The sequence below is a fragment of the Macaca nemestrina genome, chromosome 5 (assembly GCF_043159975.1).
Source record: "Macaca nemestrina isolate mMacNem1 chromosome 5, mMacNem.hap1, whole genome shotgun sequence".
Taxonomy (NCBI): domain Eukaryota; kingdom Metazoa; phylum Chordata; class Mammalia; order Primates; family Cercopithecidae; genus Macaca; species Macaca nemestrina.
In genome coordinates this window covers 123,620,156-123,630,066 of record NC_092129.1, presented here as the reverse complement: position 1 = coordinate 123,630,066, position 9,911 = coordinate 123,620,156, and the positions used below count along the sequence as shown (strand labels likewise).

Sequence of the window (9,911 nt, the reverse complement as noted above, 5' to 3'; positions counted from 1 at the left end):
TACAACAAAAAAAGAGAATTTTAGACCAATATCCCTGATGAACATCGATGCAAAAATCCTCAATAAAAAACTGGCAAACTGAATCCAGCAGCACATCAAAAAGTTTATCCACCATGATCAAGTGGGCTTCATCCCTGGGATGCAAGGCTGGTTCAACATATGCAAATCAATAAATGTAATCCAGCATATAAACAGAACCAAAGACAAAAACCACATGATTATCTCAATAGATGCAGAAAAGGCCTTTGACAAAATTCAACAGCCCTTCATGCTAAAAACGCTCAATAAATTCTGTATTGATGGAACGTATCTCAAAATAATAAGAGCTATTTATGACAAACCCACAGCCAATATCATACTGAATGGGCAAAAACTGGAAGCATTTCCTTTGAAAACTGGCACAAGACAGGGATGCCCTCTCTTACCACTCCTATTCAACATAGTGTTGGAAGTTCTGGCTAGGACAATCAGGCAAGAGAAAGAAATCAAGGGTATTCAGTTAGGAAAAGAAGAAGTCAAATTGTCCCTCTTTGCAGATGACATGATTGTATATTTAGAAAACCCCATTGCCTCAGCCCAAAATCTCCTTAAGCTGATAAGAAACTTCAGCAAAGTCTCAGAATACAAAATCAATGTGCAAAAATCACAAGCATGCTTATACACCAGTAACAGACAAACAGAGAGCCAAATCATGAATGAACTCCCATTCACAATAGCTTCAAAGAGAATAAAATACCTAGGAATCCAATTTACAAGGTATGTAAAGGACCTCTTCAAGGAGAACTACAAACCACTGCTCAGTGAAATAAAAAAGGACAGAAACAAATGGAAGAACATACCATGCTCATGGATAGGAAGAATCAATATTGTGAAAATGGCCATACTGCCCAAGGTAATTTATAGATTCAATGCCATCCCCATTAAGCTACCAATGACTTTCTTCACAGAATTGGAAAAAACTGCTTTAAGTTCATATGGAACCAAAAAAGAGCCCGCATTGCCAAGACAATCCTAAGCCAAAAGAACAAAGCTGGAGGGTTCACACTACCCGACTTCAAACTATACTACAAGGCTACAGTAACCAAAACAGCATGGTACTGGTACCAAAACAGAGATATAGACCAATGGAACAGAACAGAGCCCTCAGAAATAATACCACACATCTACAGCCATCTGATCTTTGACAAACCTGAGAAAAACAAGAAATGGGGAAAGGACTCCCTATTTAATAAATGGTGCTGGGAAAATTGGCTAGCCATCAGTAGAAAGCTGAAACTGGATCCTTTCCTAATCCTTATACAAAAATTAATTCAAGATGGATTAAAGACTTAAATTTTAGAGCTAAAACCATGAAAACCCTAGAAGAAAACCTAGGTAATACCATTCAGGACATAGGCATGGGCAAGGACTTCATGTCTAAAACACCAAAAGCAACGGCAAGAAAAGCCAAAATTGACAAATGGGATCTAATTAAACTAAAGAGCTTCTGCACAGCAAAAGAAACTACTACCAGAGTGAACAGGCAACCTACAGAATGGGAGAAAATTTTTGCAATCTACTCATCTGACAAAGGGCTAATATCCAGAACCTACAAAGAACTCAAACAAATTTACAAGAAAAAAACAAACAACCCCATCAAAAAGTGGGCAAAGGATATGAACAGACACTTCTCAAAAGAAGACACTCATACAGCCGACAGACTCATGAAAAAATGCTCATCATCACTGGCCATCAGAGAAATGCAAATCAAAACCGCAATGAGATACCATCTCACACCAGTTAGAATGGCAATCATTAAAAAATCAGGAAACAACAGGTGCTGGAGAGGATGTGGAGAAATAGGAATGCTTTTACACTGTTGGTGGGACTGTAAACTAGTTCAAACACTGTGGAAAACAGTGTGGCAATTCCTCAAGGATCTAGAACTAGAAATACCATTTGACCCAGCCATCCCATTACCTGGAATATACCCAAAGGATTATAAGTCATGCTGCTATAAAGACACATGCACACATATGTTTATTGTGGCACTATTCACAATAGCAAAGACTTGGAATCAACCCAAATATCCATCAGTGACAGACTGGATTAAGAAAATGTGGCACATATACACAATGGAATACTATGCAGCCATAAAAAAGGATGAATTCGTGTCCTTTGTAGGGACATGGGTGCAGCTGGAAACCATAATTCTCAGCAAACTGTTGCAAGAACAGAAAACCAAATACCGCATGTTCTCACTCATAGGTGGGAATTGAACAATGAGATCACTTGGACACAGGAAGGGAAACATCACACACTGGGTCCTATTGTGGGGAGTGGGGAGAGGGGAGGGATAGCATTAGGAGATATATCTAATGTAAATGATGAGTTAATGGGTGTAGCACACCGACATGGCACACATATACATATGTAACAAACCTGCACGTTGTGCACATGTACCCTAGAACTTAAAGTATAATTTAAAAAAAAAAAAAAGAAAAGAGAAGCACTTCACCTCTGTACTGTTCTTCCCCTAAAACCTGTAGGCCCAGGCTAAGCATAAGGTAAATGCTGGGGTTTATCTGTTAAGCGCAGATAAACTGAGATAAGGGAGGCATTCTATAGTACACATGAACATTTTTCTCAAACTGCCAAAACTCTGAAAAATAAGAAAAGACTGAGAAAATGTCATGGACCACAGTAGAATTGGGAGCTATATGATTAAATGCAATGTGGTACTCTGAACTGAATTCTAGAAAAGGAAGAGGTTGTTGATGGGAAAACTGGTGAAATTTAAAGTCTGGAGTTTATTGAATAATAATATACCTATATTATTTTCTTAGTTTTGACAAATGTACTATAATAATTTAAGATGCCAAAATGGAGGATACAATGTATATGGCAACTATTTTTACTATCTTTGCAACTTTTCTTTAAATCTAAAATTATTCCAACATAAAAATTTGCTTTAAAAAGCTAAAATGTTTACTTATCTTCATGATTTATTAAGTCATAGCAATATTTGATAAATTTGACAAGCACTGATTATACAAATGTTTTGAAATTTTTCCATGGTTAAAATATTTTCATTTAATAAAAACTGCTAGTAAGTTAATAATAATGAAAGTTATATTATGCACACAGAGAGAAAAACCTTCATATAAAAGCCAAATTTGACATTAGCTAAGTCATAGTTTTTTAACTTTAGGAAAAAATTCTAAAGAACTTAAAATCAAAGAGAATACTACATGATATATATTATGACTTTTCTCTCTCATTTTCTTCCAATTCACTCTGGAAAGTAAGTTCTAAGTTGGAATTTTATGGATGATTATGTAAATTCTGTTATATTATTCATAACAATACAAAATTATCTATAAACAGACCTCTGACATTTTGTCATGTTTGTGCTAAATATTGGTTACAAAATATTAGAAAGCAATATATCTTGATATCAAAAGAAAGCTTTTTGGGATAAACTAAGAAAATCATAAAATTTAATAAAGTAGTATATATTTGTATAACTGATATTTCAACATGCATTGGCAAAACATTATGTTATACAAGGGAACTAAAAAATTATGAAATGTTTTCTTCTCCTTTTTTGATAAGACTGTAAGAGAAAAAACAAATTTTTGTTTATTAAGTTCAGCTCATTTCTTATTTGACTCATATTATTACTTGTTTCCTAATCAGTATCTTTGTTTCCTAATCAGTATCTTGTTTCATAATCAGTATCTTGTTTCATAATCAGTATCTTTCCTGGTTTCGTTTAGGGTAATGTGTTTAATGAAAATACTTATATGTCTAGTGGTAGATGTGAGACCTTGCTACATAAAATAAGATGGAGCAGATGTCTCCTAAGAAGTGACTTCTAAGAACACGTAGTTTCTCGAATACAGATGAAAGTCTTAGCTCGTTTGCTCTTTGCTCTTTGTTCTTTTTATCTTGTCTATCCTGGAAGTAGATCAGTCATCTTTTAACCACTGGGATAAAGTGCATATATTTTAAAAAGCAGAACAGGAAGCTTGAATAATCCAAAATTTTTGCTTACCTAAGCAATTTCATCAACTTTGGACAGCCTACTTACAGATTTCTAATAACTGATAAATATAAGCCATTATTTAGTTAAAACACTATTACAAAGTTCCTGATGCATGAAAATTCCATCATGCTGTATACTATCTTTTGTGCCAGAAATTGGTTATAGAACAGCTTGCACACTTTGAGTTTGGAATTATGGACCACTGGGATATTGAAAATTGAATTCTTTGATCATCCAAAAGATAGGAGGAAGGTTTTGTAGCACCTTTCATTGTGGTTGGTAATTTTGAAAATACAGTGATAGTCCTTTCCTCTCCCTTACACTATTAATGCTGTTTCTTGGCTAAAGGATGGTTTTGTTTCACATAGAAATTTTTTTCAAAATTACCACCTACGTATTAATACCATTTATTTATTGGTGTATATGACTATATTTTCTCTATCTCTAGAATGTTATTTTTATCCTTTTTTATATTTAAATTTTTTACATAACATTCTTACATTTGGATGGCTGTTCTTTAATTACATAATTTTATGCAATCATAACAGCTTCATGTCTTCTTATAAAGCATAGCTTTTTAATATGAATCATGCTTTATTCTTAAATATTTAATGCACTGTTAGGAAGAAGTTATAAAGAGTATATTCTATTCTGTGTTACCTGTGTTAAACAGTCCCATGTTGGTTGTTTAGGGAAAATCGTAGGACAGTGTTTGGTTGTGCATAGCCAAAAAAAAAAAAAAAAAATCTGCTTCCCAAAAATGTAAATAACGTTAAAATCACTCATATTTGGCTAGGTGCATTGGCTCACACCTGTAATCCCAGCAATTTGGGAGGCCGAGGCAGGAGGATTACCTGAGGTCAGGAATTCGAGACCAGCCTCGCCAACATGGTGAAATCCCATGTCTACTAAAAATACAAAAATTAGCCAGGCGTGGTAGCACAAGCCTGTAATTCCAGCTACTCGAGAGGCTGAGGTAGGAGAATTGCTTGAGCCTTGGAGACGGAGACTGCAGTGAGCCCAGATCGTGCCACTGTACTCCAGCCTGGCCAACAGGGCGAGACTGTCTCAAACAAACAAACAAACAAACAAACAAACAAAAAACCACTCATATTTATTCAGAAAGCCTGGAGATAGACAGTCCAGGTATGTTATTGTTGCTTCCTGATGTCATCAGAGATTGTGTAGTAAATAGTTTAACCTTACTCAAAGAGAGGTCTATTCTTTTTTCTTGGTTCCTAGGCAGAAATCCCTAAATCCTTAGAATATCCTGCCTGATGAAAGTCTGTTTCCCTGGGGGGGTTTGGGCCAGCTATATATAACAGCGTGGTTTACAGTGAGAGCTTTGTGCAGCACCAACACTGTGATGTACGTTGAGGATCTTAAGCTGGACCAGATAGTAACAAGATGATTCAGGATGCCAGCTTTGGGTCACATAACAGTCGACTTCCAGAAGAGTTGGAGACAGAGGTCAGAAACATGGGTGATCACCAAGATTCACATGATAGACTCTAGACACCAAGGCTCTGCTGAGCTTCCCTGGTGAGGCATAATCTGCGCATATTGTTACACTTTGTTGCTGGGAAATTAACGTTGTCCACATCTCTAAGGGGAGATGACAACTGTAAGTTGGAAGCTAGACCCTCTGTGTTTGGAACTTACTCAAGCTTTCCCTTATGTGCCTCTTCCCTTGACTTTAATCCTTTAACTGTAGTATTACCATAACCATAAGTAAAACAGCTTTAGTGAGGTCTGAGAGTTCTAGCAAATTATCAAACCTAAGAGTGGTCTTGGGTAATCCTGAGATTTACAGTTGGCGTCAGAAGTAAGAGTGTTCTTGTGGATTATTCCTCTATTTTCGCAGGAACCCAGCTTCTATTTTTTGTTCTTTCCAAGGAATGGCTTCTATCCTCTAATTTACTTTATGATCTAAGGTGGATGCTAGAATCCCAGACATTGTATCATCATTTAAACCTGAAAGAAGCAGCAAGGTGTTGTGGCAAGGAACAAATATTGTTCCTTTCTCTATACTTACTTTCTATATAACAAAAAATATTACCACCTGTATAACAAAAATATTTATATGAACTTTTTCATTGTTGTATTCATGGACAAATGATGCCAAGACATATACCTTTGCTTTAAAATAAAAGCCATTCATCTTGTTACTTGTTCCCAAAACATGACGTACAAGATCATTCTTTAAAAAATTGTTTTTGTAGTTGTCATCAGCATACATCTGAGAGAAACTCTACCATGTTTTGGTCATTTCAAATAACTCTGTCTAGCATTTTTTTGATATGAAGATCTATTTTTAACTTTATTCACTCCTAACAGAGAGGGGAAATACATATCTTCACTGACCCAAAGCTTGGTAAACTTGCTCTAAGCAGCCCTCCTAGAAATTCTAAACATCATATTTAGTTACAACTCTGGCTGAGACTTAATCACATGGCCACACTTAGCTGCAAAGGAACTTAGGAAGTATTTTCATTCAGATGACAGCATTATCAAGTAAAAGTCAAAATTATGTTTCTTAAAGAGAAAGGGAGCATAAAGTTTGGGTTAGACAACTGGTGACCTCTGGCACATGGTCTATAAATAGTCTCTTTAATGTAACACAAGCAATATATGTAAATAAACTTTTTGAGAAATAAAAATTATTTTTATAATGCCATTTTAATTACAGAAATAAAATATTTCAATATTGGACATATGGTTTTAAGAATCAATTATATAAAGTTACCCAATAAAATATAAACAAAAAGACTCATACACAAATCTGCAGTATTATTCATAACAGACAAAAACTGGAAACAATCCAAATGTCTGTCAGCTAGTGAGATGTTTTAAAAATATGGTAAATTCAACAATGGAATACTATACATCAATGAAAGGGAATGAACCACTGATTCTACAAAAACATGGATTTATCTCAAGTCACTATGCTAAGTGAAAAAGCCATACAAAAAAGACCATAGGGCATGATTTCATTTACATGGAATCTCCAGAAAAGGCAAACGTGTAATGACAGAAAGTAAAGTGAAGGCAGCAAAAAGGCATAAGGAAATTTTTTGGAATAATGGGCATATCCTAAAATTTGATTGTGATAATGATTACATGATCCAATAAATGTACTAAAAGTCTTGAATTATATTCTTACAAGTGAATTTTATAGTATATAAATTTTGCTTCAATAAAATCATTTTTAAATAAATTAATTATGTGAGCTTCCTGGGAATCTGTATCTAGGGACTTCCCAACCAAAAGGACAGCCCTGTAACAGTGAGTGTTCTATAGCAGTCCTATGCAGTGATTCTTAAGACTACCTGAGGAGCGCTTTATATTATAATTCTATAACGAAGTTTGTTACAGATAAGAATTCTTGTATCTTATCCTGCCATCCTATGTTGGAGCCCGATAATCTTCATTTTAATAAGTTATTGAAGTAATTATTTTTCACACCAACATTTGAGAACAGGTGGTCAAAAGAGTTAGGTATTGTGGGTTAATAATATAATACATTGAGGATTTGGGTTAGGAATAGATGGAGAGTTGAATGTTTCTAAGCTCAACTAGGATTTCATTTTTACAGCATGATGTTATTATTAGTGTCAAATATTTAAAAAAATCATAAATGTCTTCATATAAAAAGAAATGAATTACTTTCAAGTTTCAGAAACAACATATCTTATAAAATAATATAAATCTATAAAATAAAGTAAAGGCCTAGAATAAAATAAATACTTTGATTCACGGAAGGAAATATCAAGAAAAGGAAGAAAGGAATTTTGGGTGGGGCTGAATGGGATTTAATTATAATATGCCAAATGGAAGTTGTTTTAAGTTGTTGACATAGTTCCTTTTTTAAATGTCAGAAATGTAATAAACATATTCTAAATGCAGAAAAACAAATTAATGACAACACAAAGAAATACTAATTTTTGTCTGAGCTCTAGAGAGAAATATGATACTGGGAGGTTTCAAAATAGGAAATTAGTTTAATCAAGACTAAGAGGTCACAGTAGTGATGTTGTCATAATAGTAGATACATCATCTGCTTCAAAAGGCAGGGACAGTACATCCATTTTTGCAGAGAAACTTGTCAGTTCAAAGAAGGTAAAGAGAACAGATATTAAAATATAATAACCATGATTTAATCCTGAATGACTGAATAAATGATGGTAATTTAGAAAGTGATTAAAAATGAGGTAAGGAGTTAAAGAGCTTTGGGGAGCAAAAATAATTATTTCTCAAATAAAATCAGTGACAAATAGGATTGCTATTTTTCATAGAAAATTCTACATTATTCTGGAGAACAGAGAAAATAACAAGTAATTTCTTAGCACCAAAAAACATCACTTAAAAAGTTCTTTGCTTGAAATAGCAATTAGTAAGACTAATTATTACCTCAAAATGATACAGAGAAACCTAAAGTGCTTGGAGAAGGCATCTAAAGTTATTTGAATTCTTATACTTGGAAAAAATTAGGACTTAAATGGGTAAGTTTACTTGCTTATTTCCTCATTCTATAAAATGTAGCTGGCAATATAACCTTCTTCAAACCATTTTGTGAGGATAAAGTTATACGACATGCAAAGCACTCAGCACAACTAACTACCCTTTAACAAAGGGTAGTCATTATTATTATTCTTATGATGACTGCTCTAAAAGGTCAGTTTTTTTAAGACATCTCAATAAAAAGAAAACACAACCCCATACAACAGTTTTATTCACCAAATTCGAAGACATTCCAAATAGTGGTCATTCCCTTAATGTCGTTTTGAGAGGTTTATCTCTCAGCAACTTTGAGCTGTCTTTAGTTTTTGGCACCACTGATTCATGCTTCTCTCTGGTTTTAATTATATTTTTTTCCCCTGCTTGGAATTTTCATTTCTTTCTTTATCTTCCCCACTTCTAACTGCCTAGCTTCACCTCGAGTTTTCTGACAAGCTTGAAAACCTGTACCCCCACTAGTACTAGTTAAATGTTCCTCCTAAAGGGATCCTATAATACTTTTCCTGTAATATTACCAGTTTTATCACTCTTTAATAACAATGTTTATGTTAGCCAACTTTCTTAAAACAGAAGATGCTGTTTTGCCTTTGTATCTCTTTGTCAGAATAGAGGCTGGTTTATCATAAGCACTTGGTAAATATTATTTGGATTTAATTGGCTCAAATCAGTATCTTAAAGCTGTGATACACATTAAAACTATTAATAGGTTCAAGAAGCATTTGAAAAATACATAAATGGAGGACTTACAAGAAGTGGATAAAACAATATAGATATACTTAAAGATTATTATCATGGAGAACATTGCCCTTTAGGCAAATGTCCCTGCCATCAGTGGGTTGGTAATAGTTAATTAAATAAACCATGGGTCACTTTCATTCTGGTATTTCTTAAGTTCTGGTTTATACTTGTTCTTCTATCTTTACTCTCTACTAATTTCTCATTCATTAGCCGAAAGCAGTAATATTTAAATAAATGTATTTAGAATTAAATAATCCCTTGATTATTTGTAAAATAAACATTTTCATTGACAATCCTTAATTGTATAAGAAATTATTCTTGTTCTTACAACTTTCAATGCTTAAATAATTTTAAATATAAATTGTGTCCAACAAAATGTGAAACTTACAAAGTGACTTACTACTCAAAGAATTTGCATTTTTCGTACTAACTTGAATAGCAAATTGCAGGTTTCCTTCTTTACAAAAATTCTTTTGAAAATATTTTCCATTTATTTGTTGTTGAAAGCAATTTGATTTGTACTACCTTTCAACTCAACCGGTACATGTCTATTGATTAAGGAAAATGTAATTACAATGTGATCTCTGAATTTATGTAACACTCAACCTAGACGGGAAGACCTTCATTC

General features: G+C 33.8%; 1 long non-coding RNA gene across 2 annotated transcripts in view; it reads left to right on the top strand.

Annotated features, from left to right (window-relative positions):
- Positions 1–8,104: 8,104 nt before the first annotated feature.
- The window catches only part of LOC105479521 (uncharacterized), a 162,214-nt gene continuing 160,407 nt past the window's right edge, over positions 8,105–9,911 (top strand). The window contains exon 1 of one of the 2 annotated variants that reach the window (XR_985954.2): positions 8,105–8,146. This is a non-coding gene — a long non-coding RNA (uncharacterized lncRNA). The other variant, XR_985955.2, reaches the window with a different exon arrangement.